At 40.6% G+C, this 22,734-nt stretch overlaps 1 protein-coding gene across 3 annotated transcripts in view; it reads left to right on the plus strand.

The window, feature by feature from the left end:
• The window catches only part of LOC149831277 (uncharacterized), a 62,580-nt gene that overhangs the window by 38,301 nt on the left and 1,545 nt on the right, over positions 1–22,734 (plus strand). The window lies entirely within an intron of this gene.

The following is a 22,734-nucleotide window of genomic DNA, read 5'->3' on the forward strand; positions in this document are numbered from 1 at the left end:
CCCCACCACCTGAGCGACCAGGTTTGGGTGGTGGGGGCCTATATTAGCCTAGGTTTTTTTTTTGAAGATTTTTTTCTTTAAGACATATCATTTGTTTTCTTTTTCGAGGAGAAGAAGAAAACATGTTATTTGTCCATTGCTTGTATTATGTTTATTGTTGAGAAGAAGAAGACATATTATTTGTCTATTGCTTGTATTATGTATATTGTTAAGAAGAAGAAGAAGAAGAAGACACTATTTGTCTATTGCTTGTAGTATGTCTATTGTTAATTTTTTTGTATACATGATTTTATTTTTTGTGTATTGTTCTTCACATTGTTAGTTGTATTGTTTGTTTATTCAATTGTTAATTTATTCTTAATTTGTTTGAGCAAGTTAAGGTTATGTAATATAATTGTTTTAGAGTATTCAACAACATATTATTTGTCTATTGCTTATTGTTGATTGATTTTATGTAGTATACATGTTTCTTATTATGTTTTTTATATTATTTTATTTTATTTTTATTTGGGGTACTGCCTAGTCCTTTTTAGGGGCTCACCGCCTAGGCTCCGCCTAGTGCCTATGACAACTGCACACAAGTTCTGATTGTTATTGGAGATAAGTCCCCACCTTCCGTCCTATACTTTCTATCCCAGTGTGTTTTCGAGCTCTAGCCCGTGTTCCTCCTTTTGTAGGGGTTTCTCGTGGGAATTGACCTACATTCTATCCTCAGTTGCAGGATCCTTAATCTCATCGAGTTCGTATGTTGCTTCCATCGCCAGTGTCTCTACAACAATGTTGTGAAAAGCGTTGAGGCATAGCGAGGCACTCCACCAAAATCTAAGGTGAGGCGTAAGCCTCAAGGCGTAAAGTGTAAGCCTCAAAATTATTTTTTTTAAACTTAAAAAAACTATAAAAAATATCTAAAATTATAAATAAATAAAAAATGCTTTATTGATGAAGCAACAACCAACAAGAAATAAAAAATCTCAAATAAATACTGATGTCATAATTAGAAAATGCATCTTAGCTTTCTTTTCTTTTCTTAAGTGAGTCAACTGAGAAAGTAAAGAAACCATACAATGTCCCAACAGTCAACCGATATGCATGCCTTGATTATTTACTTGAATGTATTATAGTTTGTTTCCAAATTTAATTTATTATGTATGAGGTGGGCCAACCTTTTTTTTTCTTTTTGACAGAAACATATATATACTGAACATAAAGACGAATGTTACAAAGGTGTGAGTGCGATGAGCTATTGCACTCTAGATCAAAAGTAGAGAAAAACAGAGTGTGGCAGGGAGTTAAACCCATGCAAATAATAGCAGAATGTATTAACAATATTTGCATCCTATGTCACGTAAAGAGAAAACAGGCATAGCCTGTCTATATTCTTAACAAAAGGATATGAATATCCTTAAACAGATCAGCAACTACAACTATAACCAAAACAATAGAGAGCTTAACTATAGCAGACAAATAAATTCTACAAACACTTGACTAAAACTAGATTGCTAAATGGAAAAGAGACACACCTTTAATTTTGTCGCTACCTGCAAAAAGTAATCGTTTCCAAATCAGAGACAAACATGGTTATAAAAAGAGAAACTATAATAATTATGATTAAGTAAACAGATTTTTTTACTATTCCTCACCCAAGAGAATAATGCTGACACTGCTACACCAACTCCAACCCAAAAGAGGACTGCGAGAGACGAGAGAGAGAGAGGGACTGCGAGAGACGAGAGAGAGGTGGGAGAGACCGAGACGAGAGGTGAGAGAGAGAGAGAGGGACTGCGAGAGACGAGAGAGAGAGGGATTGCGAGAGAAGATAGAAAATTTTCAGTTTGGGTCAAATGAGGGTTTTGACCCTCAGTTGACCAAACAAATGAGGCGTGAACGCCTCACCTCGAGGCGCGCCTTGCCTCAAGGCGTACGCTTCAAGGCATATGAGGCGTACGCCTCGAGGCTTTTACGCTTTATGCCTGCGCCTCAAGGCACAAAGGCCCTCGCCTTGAGGCGAGGCGGGCTTTTTGCGCCTTGAGGCACATTTTTAATAACACTGCTCTACAGTTTATCACATGGGACTGTTGTTGGTGTTAGAAAAAGGAGATCTCCACGTTCACCTGTGCAGGAAAGAGGGAACGAAATATTGAGAGAAGAGGCTGCAGGGAAAACTCGTTAAAGGGAAAATCGGCGTATCTTCATTTGTATTAGGTTTTGAGTATATAACTAATACACAGTTTTAGGGTACGAAAATACCCTCTAACAACAAACTTAATTACAACACTTATATCATTTGGATCTTGACCCGATCCAGTACAGAAGTTGGGTCTGGTCCTGCACAGACCCAACTTGGGTCCAAGACCCAATAACGATATCTTTTCAGCCTCCCTCAAGTTGTGCATGGTCATGGACCATGTACAACTTGCCTTTCAGAAACCAAAATTTGTCCTTTGTCAGCCCTTTGGTGAAAATATCCGCAACTTGCTCTTCAGTTCACACAAACATAGGCTCAATCTTCTTTTCTTCAACCTTTTTCCTGACAAAATGTTGATCTATCTCAATATGCTTTGCTCGACTATGATGGATGGGATTAAAAGACATATTGATGGCACTTTAATTATCACACAACAGAAGTGATCGAGTAATCGGTTCTCCCATCTCTGTTAGAAGATGTCTTATCCATGTAGCCTTGGCAGTGGCAGCAACCATCGATCTGTATTCAGCCTCAGTACTCGACCTAGCAACCGCCTTTTGCTTTCTACTACCCCAAGAGACCATGTTCCATCCAATAAAGCTACAATAACCAGATACTGATCGTCGTTCATCTGGGTCACTCGCCCAATCAGCATCAGCATAAATAATGATTTCATTGCCACCTGGATTTAATTCACTTTTCCTGTACATCAGCCCATCACCAACTGTACCCTTCAGATAACGAAGTATTCGCTTAACTGCCTCCATATGCGGTGTATTGTTAGAAAGTGACTTTGAATACATTAGGTTCAATAATGAACCCATACACATGCACACGAAGTGCGAATATACCCACTCAATGGAACAACACAAGCACATCATGTGCTAATACATAAACCCATAAAAGGGGTAAATATGACTTAAAGTCATAAGTTGAATATTATTGAGGAAAAAGGAAGAAGAGGGTAAAAACCCTATACAATGGAGCATAAGCTCCTACAAGGAGTGAAGAATACAAAGGGGGAGACCCCTATTTATAACACAAGAGAGGAGCCACATAGGGGGCTCCCAAAGGAGTCGTTGGGAGCCCCTAACGGTCACATTTGTGACCATTGGGGGCTCCCCAACGACTCTTTGGGGAGCCTCCCTAGGTGGCGCAAACCACAAAAAATAAATAAAAAAGAAACTAAAAAATAAAAGAAAAATTACATGCATATTCCAATTGGAATATGCGTAAAATGACAAATTACAAGAATACCCTTGAGGGTATTTTAGGAAGAGAAAATATATATATTTATATATATAAATAGAGATACATATACATATATATATGTATCTTTATATATATATATGTATATGTATCTCGTACATTTAAGGATTATATTTCAACATAGATATATGTGTACGAGTACACATATTTTAACACCCCCCCTCAATCTTTGCGGGGAAACGAAAAGATTGAAAAAAGGCGCAAGACTCCAAGAGGCTTCCGTAAGGATGCTATTGAAACTTGTAAATGCCTTCTTCCAATGCCTTCTAATGGTGAACATATGGCCCGATCCATCCGGGGTACTTCCTTTTATCCTATCTCCAAGATCCTGTAGAATAACAACAAAGAAACAAGTAAAACATATCTTTGCACTTTACTCAAATAGAACATTTCTAACAAGATTAATTGAAACCATATCGGATGACACATCCGCAAAACAATGGTGCAAAAATACAACTTATGCATAGAAATTTGAAGCACATGATAGGATAATTATTTTAGCATGAAAAGTAAATTTAGAAAACCAAAGTTTCAAAATCATACATCATGTTAAAGAGTGAGCGGAAGCAAATTATGCGGAAATGAATTGCAAGAATGCATAATGCATTCATAAGGTCCAACATTGGACAAACATAACCCCATAATGGGGAATAACACAATGGTCCCCTAAGGGACACCACAGTAAGCCTACAAAGAGGCATAAGTTACATATGCTTTATTGAATGAGAGCCTAAAAGGCCATAAAGAGCATATACATATACTATCATGAAATGAATTAATACTTAAAGGAATCATTAATGAACATGCTCCAAACATGTAATGAAGTGCCAAACAAGAGAAACGAAGTCTCCAAGCATACTTTAGACAAAATGAGCACAAGAGTTCAAAAGGTTTTAAATCCATTTAGGAGGCAAAATAATGAGTGTTATTTGAGTAGAGAACCTTATACAACAACAACAACAACAACAACAACTACGCCTTCATCCCAAAACAATTGGGGTCAGCGATATGAACCAAAAAAGAAATTCATTTTGGGTCTTCCATATGAATCCTTTTCCTCCAATCATTTCTATCCAACGCCATGTCCTCGGTGAGGTTCAAAGCATTCATATCCTTTCCTATCATCTCCATCCAAGTCTTCCTAGGCCTACCCCGACCTCTTTTAACTAATATATTTTCCCATTTCTCCAACCTTCTAACTGGAGCATTATTAGGCCTTCGCCGAATATGTCCAAACCACCGTAAACGATTCTCTCGCATCTTATTTTCAATGGGTGCAACACCTACCTTCTTACGTATCTCTTCGTTCCGAATCTTATCTTTTATTGTATTTCCACACATCCATCTAAGCATCCGCATCTCAGCTACACTCATTTTTTGAATATGATGTCTCTTGGCAGCCCAACATTCCGTACCATATAGTAAAGCGGGTCTAATAGTCGTCCTATAAAACTTTCCCTTCAACCGCAATGGCATTCTACGATCGCACAGCACTCCAGTAGCACTTTTCCATTTCATCCACCCAACCTTTATCCTATGATTTACATCTCCATCAATTTCTCCATACTTTTGAATGATGGATCCCAAATATTTGAAATAATCATTCACCGGTATATCTTGCTCACCAAGCTTCACTACACTCCCATCACTACTTCGTTGCTTACTAAACCGACATTCCATATATTCAGTCTTACTCTTACTCAACTTAAAACCTCTAGCTTCCAATGTCTGTCTCCATAATTCTAACTTAGCATTAACCCCAGCTCTAGACTCATCAATCAAAACAATATCATCAGCAAACAACATACACCACGGTACATTTTCTTGAATTGATCTCGTAAGCTCATCCATCACTATCGCAAATAGGAAAGGGCTTAAAGCAGATCCTTGATGTAACCCAACCGTTATCGGAAAATTGGTTGTCACCCCTCCACAAGTGCGGACATTGGTTACTACTCCTTCATACATATCTTTAATTATACTAATGTACTTGAGAGAAACACCTTTCTTCATCATTGTCCACCAGAGAACGTTCCTAGGTACTCTATCGTATGCATTCTCTAAATCAATAAAAACCATATGCAAATCTTTGTTCCTCTCTCTATATCTTTCAATAAGTTGTCTAAGAAGATGTATAGCTTCCATAGTTGATCTTCCAGGCATAAAACCAAATTGATTCTCCGATATCATGACAACCTTCCTCAACCTAGACTCAATCACCCTCTCCCAAAGTTTCATAGTATGACTCATGAGTTTTATACCACGATAGTTTGTGCAATCTTGTATATCACCCTTATTCTTATATAAAGGCACCAAAGTACTCTTCCTCCACTCATTAGGCATCTTATTTGTTCGCCAAATCAAGTTAAAAAGATTTGTCAACCATTCTAAACCTTTCTCTCCCAAGCATTTCCAAGCCTCGATAGGTATACCATCTGGGCCAACTGCCCTTCTTGATTTCATTTTCTTCAAAGCCTCTGCAATTTCTTTCTTTTGAATCTTGCGCATGAAGTCACGATTTATCTCATGAAAAGGAATGGAGAAGTCTCCAAGATCTTGAGCATGACTATCATTAAATAGCTTATCAAAATAATTTTTCCATCTCTCCTTAATCTCCTCATCTTTGACTAAAACCCTTTGCGTTTCATCTTTGATACATCTAACCATACCCAAATCCTTCGATTTCCTATCTCTCATCTTTGCAAGCCTATAAATATCCTTCTCGCCTTCTTTGTTATCCAACTTGTCATAAACCTCCTTATATACCTTAGCCCTCGCGTTTCGAACAACTTTTTTAGCTTCCTTCTTTGCTATCATATACTTCTCCAAATTCTCATTATCACGACTCTTAGATTTCTATAACACTCTCTTTTAACCTTAATAGCTAATTTGACATCCTCGTTCCACCATGATGTATCCTTACCTAGTGGTGCACCGCCTTTAGACTCACCCAATACCTCCTTAGCTACTTTTCTCATACCACCCGCTATCTTATTCCACATTGATTCTGAATCCTCCTCGAGACACCAATCAACTTCCTTAACTACCTGCTCTACAAACATTCCTTGTTTAGCTCCTTTCAGTGCCCACCACTTAATTCTAGGATCTATCCTATGTCTATCCCTTTTGCGGCATTGTCTAATTCTAAGATCTAAAATTAAGACTCTATGTTGTGTAGCTACACTTTCTCCTGGTATAACCTTACAATCGATGCAACAACCCCTATCTCTCTTTCTAAGTAGGAAAAAATCTATCTGACTCGTATTAACCCCACTTTTAAATGTTACTAGGTGAGACTCCCTCTTCCTAAACCAAGTGTTTGCTAAGATCATATCATAGGACAAACAAAAATCTAAAATCCTTTCTCCACTTTCATTTCTTTCTCCTATACCATAGCCTCCATGGATATTCTCAAATCCATCCCTACTAATGCCTACATGTCCATTAAGGTCACCGCCGATGAAAAGCTTTTCTCCATAAGATGTCTCTTGTACTACTCCATCTAAATCTTCCCAAAATTGATGCTTAATGGAATCATCTAAACCTACTTGAGGTGCATAAACACTAATAATATTAATAATATCCGTACCTAATACTAATTTAATAAGTAAAATTCTATCACCCTTCCTACGGACCTCAACTACATTATCTATAAACTGACGACTCATAACAATCCCTACTCCATTCCTATTCCTATTTATTCCTGTATACCAAATCTTATATCCCCAAGGTTCTATCACTTTAGCTTTCTCACCTACCCATTTGGTCTCTTGAAGACATAAAATATCAATCTTTCTCCTACACATAACATCTACTAACTCTACCAACTTACCAGTTAAAGACCCTATGTTCCAAGTGGCTAACCTAATTTTATGGTCTTGGACTAACTTCTTTACCCCCACCCGTCCAACAAAGTGAGGGAACCCTTGCCTATTTGACACTACACCCGGGCGCCGGTGTGACGCGTCGCTTCTGGGCGACGACCTAGCAACCCTTGCACATTTATCACTGCCTCCGGGCCTAGAGAGTACAGCGCGTCGCTCAGTAGGGAACGCCCCAACGAAATTCTCATATTGGTTCATTTTCATAGGATATGACAGTTTTTATGCTGGCTGTCACAGGCCTACCGCAACCCTCCTCCTTTATCCGGGCTTGGGACCGGCAGTGTATAACTACACAGGCGGAGTTGAGTAGAGAACCTTATACATTTAGAAAAATCCCACTCAAATGACAAAAAACTCATTTTTCATATCAAATACAAAAGTGGCCAAAAATATCAATTTGATTTTAAAATATGCATATCAAATATATGATTCACTTGTATCTAAAAGAAAGCGACATATGAATGAAATTTCATAAATTTCAACAACAGTTCATTCATTACAAGTAACTACCTCATTAGTCCTCCAAAAGCCCATAAATCAAGTGTATAAGCTACTAGATCAAGAATAAATATAATGCCATTAAAGGCCAAAGACACACACAAAGGTGTGCCAAAGAACCTCTTGCCTACATATAATAATACTTGAAATGCGTGCATCTACGACAAGAACAAGAGAATACACGCCAACATGGACCAAAAGTGATGCAGCTCACGTTGAAGGAGGAGAGAAAATAATGGCCCACCGTAAATCGGTGGGGCTGAACTTCTTTATTAAACTCAGAAACGTCTCAATAAACAATGGAAAAATGCAATAAACAGGGAAAAATGTAAAGGAAAACAGGAAATAAGTAAAGGAAAAGGAAAACTGCAGCAAAAGAAAAGTCGGCTGGGCTTCTTTTAATCTTCAATGCCCTTCACGCAACCCTAGACAGGCCTTTTAAAGACTGTCTACTGGATCGGGTCGTGGGTCCAGATTTGGATCCGACCCACGATCCGATTCAGTCCTTCTTTGCAGCTGGTTCTGGGGCGCGTGAGCTCCACTACGCCTGACGTAGGTGCGCAGGGGTACCTCCCTGCGTCGTGGCTCCGTCCCTGCAGGTGAGTCATAGTCACGGGGTCTTTCATCTGCCCTGTGTGGTGGATCGAGTGGCACGATGGGCCCAATCGGGTCCTGCCCTGCATCATACTCCCCTGGTTGGGAAGAAGTGGGCGAGGTCAACGACATGGGTGGGAGAACGACCATACACTACTTGGAACGGAGATTTACCAGTGGACCGGTTAATGGAGTTGTTATAGGCGAACTCGGCTTGAGGCAGAACGAGATCCCAAGTTTTGACGTTTTCGCCCACTAAGCTCCGTAGCAAATTTCCTAAGGTGCGGTTCACAACTTCGGTTTGACCATCAGTCTGGGGGTGATACGCGCTACTGAACTGGAGCTTAGTTTTTAACAGGGTCCATAACGATTTCCAAAAGTGGCTCATAAAACGCGTGTCGCGATCGGAAGTGATTGTGTGAGGTAGACCGTGGAAACGGGCAACATCTTTGAAATAATATGAAGCGACTAAAGAGGCATCGGTGGTGCGTTTGCACGGAATAAAGATAGCCATTTTGGAGAACCGGTCAACAACTACTAAAATTGAATCAAAACGGCGTGGTGTGCGGGGAAGGCCCACGATAAAATCCATGGACACATGCTCCCACAGTCGTTCAGGAATGGGCAGCGGGGTGTACAGACCACTATTCTGACGATGACCCTTGGACACTTGACACACATGACAACCTTGGATAAACTTGACAACATCTTTGCGCATTTTGGGCCAAAAGTATCGTTCATCTAAGAGAGCGAACGTCTTATCATGCCCGAAATGCCCTGCTAACCCACCTTCATGTAATTCAGAAATCAACTGAAGCCTGAGGGAGAAATTGGGTACACATAATTGGTTGCCACGGAAGAGGTAACCGTTATGAATACAAAAACGGGGGTCAAGGTTACGAGCGGAGGAGGTGCATCCTTCCCAGACTTTGTGAAAATCAGGGTCCGTAGGGTATAACTCTTTGCATTGTTCAAAACCTATGACCTGCACTGACATAGTCATCAACAGGCTGTTCTTCCTACTAAGAGCGTCAGCCACCTTGTTCAGGGTACCCGATTGATGCCGAAGCGAAAAGGTGTACTCTTGCAAGAAGCTGACCCACTTGGCATGACGGACACTCAACTTTTTCTGACTATTCAGGTACTTCAATGCCTCATGATCCGTGTACAAGACAAATTCCTTGTAAATGAGATAATGCCTCCAATAACGAAGGGCTTGTACAACGGCATAAAACTCAACATCGTAAGTGGAGTATTGGCACCTGGCCTGAGTCAGCTTCTCGCTAAAGAAGGCGACAGGCCTACGATTCTGACTCAAGACGGCGCCAATCCCCACTTTAGAGGCATCAATTCAACCTCAAAGACTGCACTAAAATCGGGGAGGGCTAAGACAGGGGCACTGGTCATTTTGTCCTTGATGATCGTAAAGGCTTTGCTCGCCGCTGGCGTCCAATGAAAGCTAGTACCTTTTAGGCACTCCGTGATGGGGGCCATAAGGGTACTAAAATTTCTCACGAAACGTCGGTAAAAGGTGGCTAACCCGTGGAAACTACAGATCTCTCCTATAGTCTTTGGGGTAGGCCAATCGACAATCGCTCAGACTTTAGCAGGGTCGGCCTTGACGCCATCAGAAGACACAATAAACCCTAAGAACACGACACTGGATGTCATAAACTCACACTTCTTGGCATTGGCATACAATTTTTCCTTTCTCAAAATGTCTAAGACTTGACGCAGGTGACTCAAATGATCAGACAATGACGAACTATAGACCAAGATGTCGTCAAAGTAGACAACAACAAACTTCCCAAGACACGGACGCAAAACTTGGGTCATCATGTTCATGAAGGTACTGGGGGCATTAGATAACCCAAACGGCATGACTAACCACTCGTACAATCCATCACGTGTCTTAAATGCTGTTTTCCACTCGTCTCCCTCGCGTATACGAATCTGATGATATCCGCTTTTTAAATCAATTTTAGAGAAAATGGAGGCCCCGGATAACATATCAAACATATCATCGACACACATGCGCATGGACCCATCTTTCTTGGGAGTGAGTAAGGCAGGCACGGCACAAGGACTAACACTCTCGCGAATGAAACCCTTTTGCAGTAATTCCTGAACCTGTCTTAACAACTCCGCGTGTTCGGAGGGGTTCATGCGATAAGCGGGAAGGTTGGGTAGACTCGACCCGGGTACAAAATCAATGGCATGCTGAACCACCCTTGTCGAAGGTAATCCATCAGGAAGGTCATCCGGCATAACGTCGCGGAATTCATCGAGAAGAGGGGCAACATCCGCAGGAATGGATACAGGTGAACTCATCACTGGCTTAGCCACCAGGGCATAACAATAGCCATCTTCCTGGCAGTGGTCCAGGAAAAGCCGGTACGAGAGGCCTGCGAGTCGGGGGACTCGCTCGGGTTTGTCAACTGTGGGGAAACCCGTCTCCCGGATTGGTAGAAGGACGATCTTATGGCCATTAAAGATAAAAGAGTAAGTGTTCTTGCGGCCATCGTGAGTGGTCTGGCGATCAAACTGCCAGGGACGTCCCAAAAGAATGTGACACGCATGCATAGGGGCCACATCACACCACACCTCATCGTGGTAGTGTTCCCCCATGGAAAACCGGACTAGGCAACGCTGAGTGATGGGAACCTCATTTCCTTTCTTGAACCAGGCCATCTTATAGGGTTGGGATAACTTTTCGGTGTTGAGTTTCAAGGTAGACACCACACTCTCAGATACCATGTTCTCACATGCTCCGGTGTCAATGATGACATCACAAGCGTGACCTTCACAGTTGCATCGAGTCCTAAAAATGTTATTCCTTAGCCATTTCGATGGGGTCAATTCTCGGGGTGTGGTCAACACATGACGGATGGACAACAAACTTTCGACGTTGCCGTCGAACTCTATAACTCCCCGCTCATCCTCAACCTCAACTAATGAATTGTCCTCACTATCACTCTCACTTGCGGACTCGACAATCCTTTCAACTAGATGGGTGTTCTTGCTCACGGTCGGACACTTGGACGCGACATGTCCTAACTCTTGACACCTAAAGCAACGAAGGGTCGACTCAGTAGGTTTGGTTTTGGACCGGGTGTGGAAAGCTGGACCTGACTGGTCTGATTTGCTAAGGTCGCCCCTAGGTTTTGAGTCACTAGGGGAGCTTGCTCCCCTGGTTGGGAAACTCGGCTTGGGTCGGTTGGAGGGCTCACTACGGGTCGTCCGATATTCCTGCCTCCGCTTCAGCTTGTCCTCGATGTTCATGGCATAACTGCTGGCTTGATCTAATGTTTCGACTGTGACACAACTAAAATCATCAGAGATAGCAGGGCGGAGACCCGAAATGTACCTCGTGACCTGCTGGCGAGCTGTTTCCTCGATTTGCACACGCAGGGAAAGACGATGGAACTTCGCGGTGTACTCTGCTACAGTTCGGGAACCTTGGTGCAGGGTCAGGTATTCCTTGTAAGCTCGCTCGGCGTGATCCGACGGCACGAACTTTGACTGCATCAGTCTTTGCATTTCCTCCCACGACTGTACGCGTTCTAATCCCTGCCGCTCCCTTGATCGTTGTAGCTCCACCCACCATGTCTGTGCTAGGCCTCTCAATCGTGTAGAAGCTAACGAAACACGACGGTGTTCAGCAACGGTGTGATAATCGAAGAAAAACTGCACTGCATAAGACCAGTCGAAAAACTGCTCCGCGTCGAATCGCCCCGCAAACTCCGGAAGATCCAATTTCATGCCATAGGTGGAAGAGTGGTCTGGTGGTCTCTGTTGTCGCGGCTCCACTATCCCTGCAGGATGCTCGTTCCAGAAAATGTCATCGTCCCAAGCTGCTTCATTGCCCATATGGTGGTATTGTTCGCCGGGATGCTGGTGCTGTCGATCTCTCCTGATGGGGGGTCGGCGGTCGGGGCGCGCCGGTTCCTGCTGACATTGCCTCGGTCGGGTTTGCCCGTGGGCGGGCACCATCTGTGGCCGGTATGGTGGTATTGGAATGACGGGAAGTCCAAGGTTCGGGGGAGGGTTTGGTTGAGGTTCTGGTGCCGGACGGGTAGGATTGGTAGAATAGGGTTGTGGGTTAGGATTATGGTATGGGGCCGGATATTGGGTCGGGTTTTGGGTCAGGTTTGGGTAAACAGGTTGGTCTGGGTTTGGGTATGGGTATGGGTATGGGTATGGGAGTTGGTGGGTATATGGATGGGTTGACTCGCCCGATGGGATGTGAATCGGGCCCACTCCTACACTACTCGTCGGACCCAGATATGAGTGGGTTGGATCGAGGTTCGAGTTGTAGGGATAAGAAGCTTGGTTTGAACTCGATCCCCGATCCATAGCATTATGGGTCTGGTTTTGACCCGGCTCAAATCCAAACTGGAGCTCCGTCCGAGTCCGATATGGGTTAGGGTCGGTCTGAGGTATCTGTTGAGGGTCGGGACTAGTGGGTTGGTTCTGGCTCGGGGCTGCCCGCGAACCGGAACCAACTAGGTAGGATGGGTAAGGGGTGTCTAGACCCAAACCCGTTCCCTGAGACCCAATGGCTGGTCCCAGTGACACAGGCCTGGGTCCTGTTGCATTACCAATTGGATTGGATCTTCTTGGATCTGGATCCATCAACAAAGGCTCGCCCATTCCAGCTCGCAGGGATGCGGCTACGGAGCCTCCCCGTGTGGGGTCGGGGAAGGAATGCTCGCCTCTCCCAAACTGGACTGATAGGACCGGGCCAGCAGCAGGGTCTAGCGTGACGCTGGGCCCCTGCCGACTCAGCTCACCCTGCGACACAGCCCGAGCGAGTCCCTGCCACGATCCTGGGCCCGCAGGTGGGCCCAGCGCAACACTGGGGCCCTGCAGGCTCGGGCCGACCCTCAGCGCACTTGCTGTTGCGCCTGGCCACGCACCCTGGCCTGCAGGTGGACCCAGCATGCCGCTGGGCCCCTGCAGGCTCGGGTCCACCTGTGAAACAGGCGCAATCAGCCTTTGTCGGGAGTGGGGTGCTCTTACCAGGGCATCGTTGTTCGGTGGGACCCCCTGGTGCTGTCGCGAGGTGTCTGGACCCTTCGTAGATGCTGAAACAGGCGCGGTCACTCGCTGTAGAGGCATCGGCTGGTGTGATTCAGCCCCTTGGAGGTTCAGATTTGCAAACACGCACTCATCGACGTCAGCACCTGGTATTGCGCACGTTCCCTTTCGCGCCTCAAGTGCTGTCAACCGGTCATCCATCCCATCCAGCCTCTTCGATAGGCCTGCCACATCTCGGGTCACGCGCAACACATTCTCCTGGATTTTTGTCAACACCTCCATGACACGTAGCATGGGATCTTCGCTGCTCGCTTCCTCACGCACTTCGCTTTGTACCGGATCGGTTCCCTCCTCAAGAGCCATACCGCTGATGAAGTTGGAACACCCGCTGCTCTGATACCACTTTGATGCAGCTCACGTTGAAGGAGGAGAGAAAATAATGGCCCACCGTAAATCGGTGGGGCTGAACTTCTTTATTAAACTCAGAAACGTCTCAATAAACAATGGAAAAATGCAATAAACAGGGAAGAATGCAAAGGAAAACATGAAATAAGTAAAGGAAAAGGAAAACTGCAGCAAAAGAAAAGTCGGCTGGGCTTCTTTTAATCTTCAATGCCCTTCACGCAACCCTAGACAGGCCTTTTAAAGACTGTCTACTGGATCGGGTCGTGGGTCCAGATTTGGATCCGACCCACGATCCGATTCAGTCCTTCTTTGCAGCTGGTTCTGGGGCGTGTGAGCTCCACCACGCCTGACGTAGGTGCGCAGGGGTACCTCCCTGCGTCGTGGCTCCGTCCCTGCAGGTGAGTCATAGTCACGGGGTCTTTCATCTGCCCTGTGTGGTGGATCGAGTGGCACGATGGGCCCAATCGGGTCCTGCCCTGCATCAAAAAGCATCTCTTGTCTACGTAAAAAAATACTCAAAATCAAGTATGTTCAGCTACTAGAACAAGAGTAACAAGCCAACCATAGGCTAAAACACAATACATCTCTTGTCTACATAAGATGACACTTGAAATGAGTGAAATAAGCCAACCATGGGCATACATCTCAGCGACTAGAACAAGGACACAAATGCCAACATAGGCTAAAATCACACACCATGGTGTGAATCAACGTGCCTTGTCTACATATAATAACACTCAAGACAAGTGTGTTCAGCTACTAGACCAAGAGAGCAAAAGCCAACAAAGGGCTACCAACACACGAAGGTGTAATAAAATTCTTGTCTACATATGATGACACTTAGATAATGGGCATAAAAGGAGAAGACTTTTGAGGCAATAAAACTTGTAATGACAAACATATAAATAAAACCTTGAAACAATATTCTTCAAAAAGAATACCCATAACAATATCATTTTGGAATAAATGTGTGAATATACACACACCAAGAACACTTGTGCACAAAAGCATAAAACATAAATGTGCAAATGCACTCATATGATTCATAAACAATAAAAGGTTGGACAATAATCCCCAAAACCTTGATTTTAATATACCTTAAAACATTTAAGGTTTTAAACACCATATATCCATCACATTTTCATATAAATGAGAGCATCCATTAGATCAATGGCCAAAAGAGAAAAAATGAGTGACACACTCATAATTAGAGATCATATAACAAATCATTTTAGAGTCCCAAGGTGCCCATAACTCACCTCAACAACCATCTATAATATGGCAAGTGGACAATCTAGAATGATATAACACGAGGTGCCCATAACTCACCTCAACAAACATCTCTAATAAAACAATAATAAGGCCAAACAAATGATGCATTAAATAACATGTGATGAACAAATATAAATGCCACAAAAAGGCAATAAACAATTTAGGAATCATTTTTCAAAGAAAAGAGGACCGATTAAAAATTGAATCAAAGGTCCAATATAATCAATCACAATAATATGCTTTATAACAACAATTTTGCATAAATCCGAATTATGCTTAATCTTCAAAAGAAGTCATTTATACAAAAAAGACTTATTATGCAACTAACACAATTTATGAAATATTAAGCAACATCATGCGTAAGAACCGATTTGGAATAATCAAAAAGTCAAAAACAAGCCTCTACTATGATATATATAAAGTGCAATTAAATGCACACCAAATGATAATAGATACACTTTTATGCAATGCAAGATTTTTAAATGACAATAATCTTGAATGAGCAAATAACAAACTTAGGCCAATATAGGCATTCATAAAGATGGTGAAGTTTGAAAATCTTATGAAATCCACTATTGTAACTTAAAAAATGATGCTCACAACCAATCTTCTCACAACAACCATGAAATCTTCATAAAAGAGTATATACTCACAAGAAGATTATAAGGACCGAAAGGCTCCTTAAAGAGAGCTCAAAAAACACACAAAATTCCCAAAGAAGGGGGAAACTCCACTAAAGTGGGAGAAATCCCAACAAAGAAGAATAATAGATTTATTAAAAAACCTTATGATAAAGTAAGATTGTACTATGGCATAAATCTATAAAATTAAACATTTATCGAGGAAAAATTCAAAACTCTTAAGTTTTATCAAAAAACATGACTTAATAGATTATTACCAACTCCTAATGCAATAAGTACGCAACAAACATTAGTGAAGACCATAAATTTTATAATGAGACAAGCTCTTTAAATCAAATTGAAAAATCTTTTAAGAGTATAAAGATGCAAAGAAAATCACCATATTCCATAAGACCATTTTAAAACTTAATTCAACCGGAAAAAAACCTTCTTAATTAAATGTTACTCATATAAAAAGGACACATTAGGAAAGTGAATCAAAACTTATTAAGGAATTTTTCATATATGTCAAGCATTTTTCAAAAAAACTACACCTCACAAACATTTTAATCTTAACATACCTTTCTTTAAAGACTTACCATTCATATAAAAGGTATTCTTATAAACAAAGTTAGGTTTAAAATATAAATTCAAAGCTCCAATGGTCATAAATTTTTACCGACTCATTAAAACAAGTTTTGAGCAATCATATATCTAATTTTTCGCCAAACAAGTTATCATTTAAAATTTTTCAAAGAAAAACATACGAAAAAGTATGTATACGAAAAAGATTCAATAGAGTATCAAGTAACTTAAATTTTTATAAAAAGACATAATGACAAAGAGTACACATAAAAAAAGAACATATTAAATTCTTCATACAATACTTAAAGAAATAGAATGCATACCGAATAACTTTAAGAAAGAAAAGAGAGAGAAATGAATACTTCACCATTTTTCTTTAAAAAATTCTTGAATACCATGCTTCCTGATGCACCAAAGAGCAACTCGATCTCAACCTGGCTCTGATACCATGTTAGAAAGTGACTTTGAATACATTAGGTTCAATAATGAATCCATACACATGCACACGAAGTGCGAATATACCCACTCAATGGAACAACACAAGTACATCATGTGCTAATACATAAACCCATAAAAGGGGTAAATATGACTTAAAGTCATAAGTTGAATATTATTGAGGAAAAAGGAAGAAAGGGTAAAAACCCTATACAATGGAGCATAAGCTCCTACAAGGAGTGAAGAATACAAAGGGGGAGACCCCTATTTATAACACAAGAGAGGAGCCACATAGGGGGCTCCCAAAGGAGTCGTTGGGAGCCCCCAACGGTCACATTTGTGACCGTTGGGGGCTCCCCAACGACTCCTTTGGGAGCCCCCTATGTGGCTCAAACCACAAAAAATAAATAAAAAAGAAACTAAAAAATAAAAGAAAAATTACATGCATATTCCAATTGGAATATGCGTAAAATGGCAAATTACAAGAATACCCTTGAGGGTATTTTAGGAAGAGAAAATATATATATTTATATATATATAAATAGAGATACGTATACATATATATACGTATCTTTATATATATATATATATAAATATATACTCGTACATTTAAGGATTATATTTCAACATACATATATGTGTACGAGTACACATATTTTAACAGTGTATGAGGTTCATGCATAAATTGAGATACCTGATTAACCGAATACACTATGTCGGGTCTAGTAAAGGTCGGGTATTGCAGCATGCCAACTATGCTGCGATACCTAGTGGGATCTCCATATAAATCCCCATCTTTAGAACTCAATTTCTGATGGATGATACTTGGAGTTGCCAATGGCTTACAATCTTTCATGTCGGCCCTACTAAGAATATCCATCGTGTATTTGTGTTGAGTAAGAGTAAGTGTATCACACGTCTTATCAACTTTCACCCCAAGAAAGTATCGCAGCTCTCTCAGATCTTTCATTTTGAATCTCTGATTTTATAACTTCTTTACTTCCTCAATATGATTTCTACAGTTCCCTGTGATAATGATATCATCTACGTATATCAATAGAAGAGTGGTGACCTCTCGTTCATTGTGGATGAATAATGAGTGATCTAGAAGAGATCGAGAGAAACCGTGCTTCTGTATTTCTAGCGAAAAACTCTCGAACCAGGACCGAGAAGCTTGTTTCAATCCATAGAGTGCTCTTTTCAGCTTGCATACATATAAATTGGCATCTTGTTCTGCATACCCAGTGGGTTGTTCCATATAGACTTCCTCTTTTAAGTCCCCATGTAAAAAGGCATTTTTTACATCTAACTGGCTCAATGTCCATTCATGTTCAATGGCTAGACTCAACACAATACGAATGGTTCCCATCTTAACGACATGACTGAAAGTTTCATCAAAGTCCTGTCCTTGTTCTTGTGTGAATCCTTTTACTACAAGTCTAGCTTTATACCTTTCAATACTCCCATCTGGTTTATATTTTATCTTGTACACCCACTTCGACCCAACCACATTTCTATTTAGTGGTCTAGGCACAACCTCCCATGTACCACATTCATGTAAGGCTTCAATTTCTTCATTCATTGCTTTGATTCATCTTCTAGAACTTGCAACTTGATAAAATGTGAGAGGCTCATCCTCTTTATTTATGGACGTTAGGAACAGTTGAAAATCCAATGAAAATTTTTTATAGCTTACCCACCTGTCAAGCGGATGTCAGGTCCGGGAGGATCTTCTGATGTCCAACATCTGTGGAGCGGGAGTAGAAGGACTCGTATCTATGCAAGGAATGGATGAGGGTTCTTTCTCTCGTCGGGTGTATACAATACCCTTATACCTTACTGGCTCCAAGTTTTGTGTGGTAACCTCTTCTGGTTGGGATGTATTTGTTGATTCCTCACATATCTCCTTCTGACTGCAATCTGTAGGACAATCTTTCCTAGCATTGGAGAAGAGTTCGGAATTTAACCATGGATAGTACACCTCGACACTGGGACTGTTAAAATGTAAATTGTAATATATATATATATATTATTTAATATTATTATATTTTCTTTTATTATTTTCTTTTTCTATTTTTCTTTATTTTCTTTTTTAACATCTAGTTCAATAGAAACTAGATATTTGATCCAGTCAAGTTCCTGTTGGAACTTGACTGTGCAAATAGTTGTTGGACTGTAGTCCAACCGCTATAATAAATGATGTTGGAATGTAGTCCAACAACTATAATAAGAGACGTTGGACTACAATCCAACGTCTCTTTTGGAGAGCTCAAAATGAGCTCTCCTCTCTCTTCCACTTTTTTGTATATATAGGGGTGAACCCCTTCAATGTAAATTACTATGCTTCTTAAGCATTTTGTTCATGAATAAAGTATTATTTATTTTTCAAGTGTTCTTCCTTTTATACCCTTTCAAGGGTCATGCTTGTAGTGTCTCCAATAAGACACTTGTTTGTGAGTTATTCGTGCATTTGTTGAAGACCACCATTTCATTACATGGTATCAGAGCTACGAAATCCTTAGATCTTGAAGTGCTTCCGCCTCGATTTCCATGCCACATTTACAAAAGGTGTTTCATCACCTTGTTCTTGGCTCAAGAAGATTTGTTTGAAGAAAGGCGAACTTGTGCTACAAAAAAAATTTGGTTTTGTATCCTCTCTTATTCCCTTGTCTACTCTTTTTCTTTTCTTTTTATTTCTCTCTCTCTCTCTCTCTCTCTCTCCTCCTATTTATTCCTCTCTTACCCTTGTAAAAGATGGATGACAATGATAAGATCACCATCATTCCTATGAAGCTAAATGATACTAACTATGTAATGTGGGCTTCGATTATGAAGCACCACATTTGGGGAAAAGGTTTATGGGGTATAGTGGATGGTTCCGATTTGGAACCTAAACTATCTCTTACCAAAAAAGAGGGTGATAAAGAGGTTCCTCTAACGGAAGAAGAGAAGAACCTCTTTATGGGATTGATTATGAAGAAACCTTTGCTCCTGTAGCCAGAATGACTAGTGTACGAACCTTAATTGCTTTAGCCTCCATCAAGCAATGGCCGATATATCAACTTGATGTTAAAAATGCGTTCCTAAATGGAACTCCGTGTGAAGAAGTTCTTATGGACCCTCCGCCCGGTCTTGAAATTGAGAAAGAAAATATTCTTAAGTTGAACAAAGTTTTCTATGGTCTTAAACAAACACCAAAAGCTTGGTATGATCTTTTTAGCAAAGTAGTTCTTGATAATAGTTTTTCCTCATGTTATACAGATACTGCTTTGTTTGTTAAATCTTCTGATGAATACATAACAATTTTGTTACTATATGTTGATGACATGATTATCATAGGTAATGATAAGAAAGGTATTGACCTTATTAAAAATATTTTTAAGAAAAATTTTGATATGTCTAACCTGGGTTTTCTGAGGTATTTCTTAGGAATCGAAGTTGCATACTCCCCCAAGGGGTATGTCCTATCTCAGATGAAGCTTGCCTCTGACATTATTGCCCGGTCTGGGCTGACAGATGACAAAAGGGTGGAGACTCCAGAAGTGATCAATGTCAAGATGAGAGCCAATGATGGCACTCCTTTAGCAGACCCCACGCCTTATCGTCAATTGATTGGATCACTAACATATTTGTCTATCACCAGGCCCGACATTTTACATGCAGTTCATAGTGCAAGTCAATTTCAGATTGCTCCTTCTACTGTTCACATGGCAGCAGTAATGAGGATTATCAGATACTTGAAAAATTCCATAACTAAGGGAGTATTCTTATCCTCTTCTTCACCTCTTATTTTACTTGCATATACTGACTTCGATTGGGGGGTAACCCCGATGATCGTATTTCTACCACAGGTTATTGTGTGTTTCTTGGTGAGTCACTTATCTCATGGAGGTGTAAGAAGCAGCATAAAGTCTCTCTCTCGTCTACCGAAGCAGAATATCGTGCGATGGCCACTACCACAACTGAGATTGTATGGTTAAGAAGCTTGCTTAAAGATATGGGTGTCTCATTCTCAACTCCTTCAAAGTTGTGTTGCGACAACAAGAGCTCTATCTATATTGCTAGCAATCACACCTTTCATGAACGAACAAAGCACATTGAGATGGACTGTCATTATGTTCGTGATGAGTTCTTACGGGGCACCATTCAACTCCCATATGTTCCTACCGAATATCAGTTGGCGGACTTCTTCACCAAAGCCTTGCCATCGCCTCGCTTCTTCTTTCTCCTTAGCAAACTCTCGGTGATTTCACTGTGTGTTTGAGGGGGGGTGTTAAAATATGATGTATACATATATATATATATATATATATATATATATATATATATATATATATATATATTTAGATTATGACATATACACATATATCATCATATATATGTCTATATGTCTATCTACATATATAAATATATATATTTATTTTGTAATACCCGATAGGGGTAATTCTGTCATTTCACCTGTACACGCATATCCTAGATATGCTTCTTTTTCTTTTTTTCTTTTTTCCTTTTATTCTTTTTTCTTTTTTTGTCTTTTTACTTTTTCTTTTTTTTATTGTTTGAGGGGGGTCCACATAGAGACGTTGGACCCCTCCAACAGTCATAAATATGACCGTTGGAGGGGCTCCAACGTCCCTATGGGAGCCCCTCCTTGGGTCCCTTGCTGTGTATAAATAAGGGGCATGGCCCCATGTATTCTTTAAGCTTCTTATGAAGCATTTTATGAGTGAAATATATTTTTTTACCTCTTTGTGTGTTTGACCATTTTTTGTGGTTTATTTTGCCCATTTGTGGCCTCTTGTGTATGTGAGTGCTTCTGTGCTTACTCTTGGAGATTTCGCCTCTCTCGTTTCGCACTTCATTACAAGTTGTAGGTTGGCAAACGTTCATGCCTTGCCATTTGAGATTGGTGATAGGGAGTCTGAGAGATCTTTTGAGCCCATACATTTTGATGTATGGGGTCCATCAGTTGTTTTGTCCAAGGGTGGTTCATCATACTTTGTTATCTTTATAGATGACTGTGATTTACATGGATTTATTTTATGAGAAATAAAATTGTACTTTTTGAAATCTTCAAGAAATTCTGTGTTATGGTTGAAAATTAATTTTCAGTTATGATTAAAACTTTTCATACTAACTCGGGTGGAGAATATACTAGTGGCATATTTGATAGTCTTTTGTAGGAAAAAGGAATTGTGCACCAGAAGGCATTTCCTTATACTCGAGAACAATATCAAGAGAGGAAAAACAAACACATCTTAGATCTTTTTTTATTATTTTGACCAATAGTACTTGTGCTTATTGTTGTTGACATCTTTGCTCTTTTGTGGAAGTTAATGAGTTCTCCAGAATTTTTTGTCGATGGTGATCCTTCGGAATCCATGATGCTTCATTTCAAATGTGCTTATAATTTTTTAAGACTAAGCCATATTTATCAGTTGTGCTTTGAAAATGTAAAGTATCCTTTTAATGAGTGGTCTTTTTTTTCCATAAAATTACTGTAGTACTAATCATGATGATTAATGTAAAGTATCATGCTGGAATTAAAAGTTTTTGAGAGCAGAAACTTCTGGTAAACTTTGTTACAAACTTCTGCATCCTATATTATTTCTTGATTCTGCTTTCCTTCTTGACAGTCTAATACATAATTAGGAGTTACAATTGTGTGACAAGCCACAAACAATACTTGGATGAACCATGGTGGGACGAACAAATTTAAAACTGAAATACTCTTTGCGAAAGATGTTTTACTATGTTATAATTCGATGGGCTAATGCTCAAAACATGGACAATGGAAGTGGGCACTAAGATAGCTATGCCATATCTATCACAGCCATTCCATGAGCACATTGTTGTGCTGAATGCCATGCTTGTTCTTTTGAATTTCTACCTTCTTTGTGCCTTCCCACTTTTTGTCTTCCAAAATCTGTTAGACCTAGTTTCTCTT

This window comes from Nuphar pumila, chromosome 7 (assembly GCF_984573655.1).
Source record: "Nuphar pumila chromosome 7, dmNupPumi1.hap1.1, whole genome shotgun sequence".
Taxonomy (NCBI): Eukaryota; Viridiplantae; Streptophyta; class Magnoliopsida; order Nymphaeales; family Nymphaeaceae; genus Nuphar; species Nuphar pumila.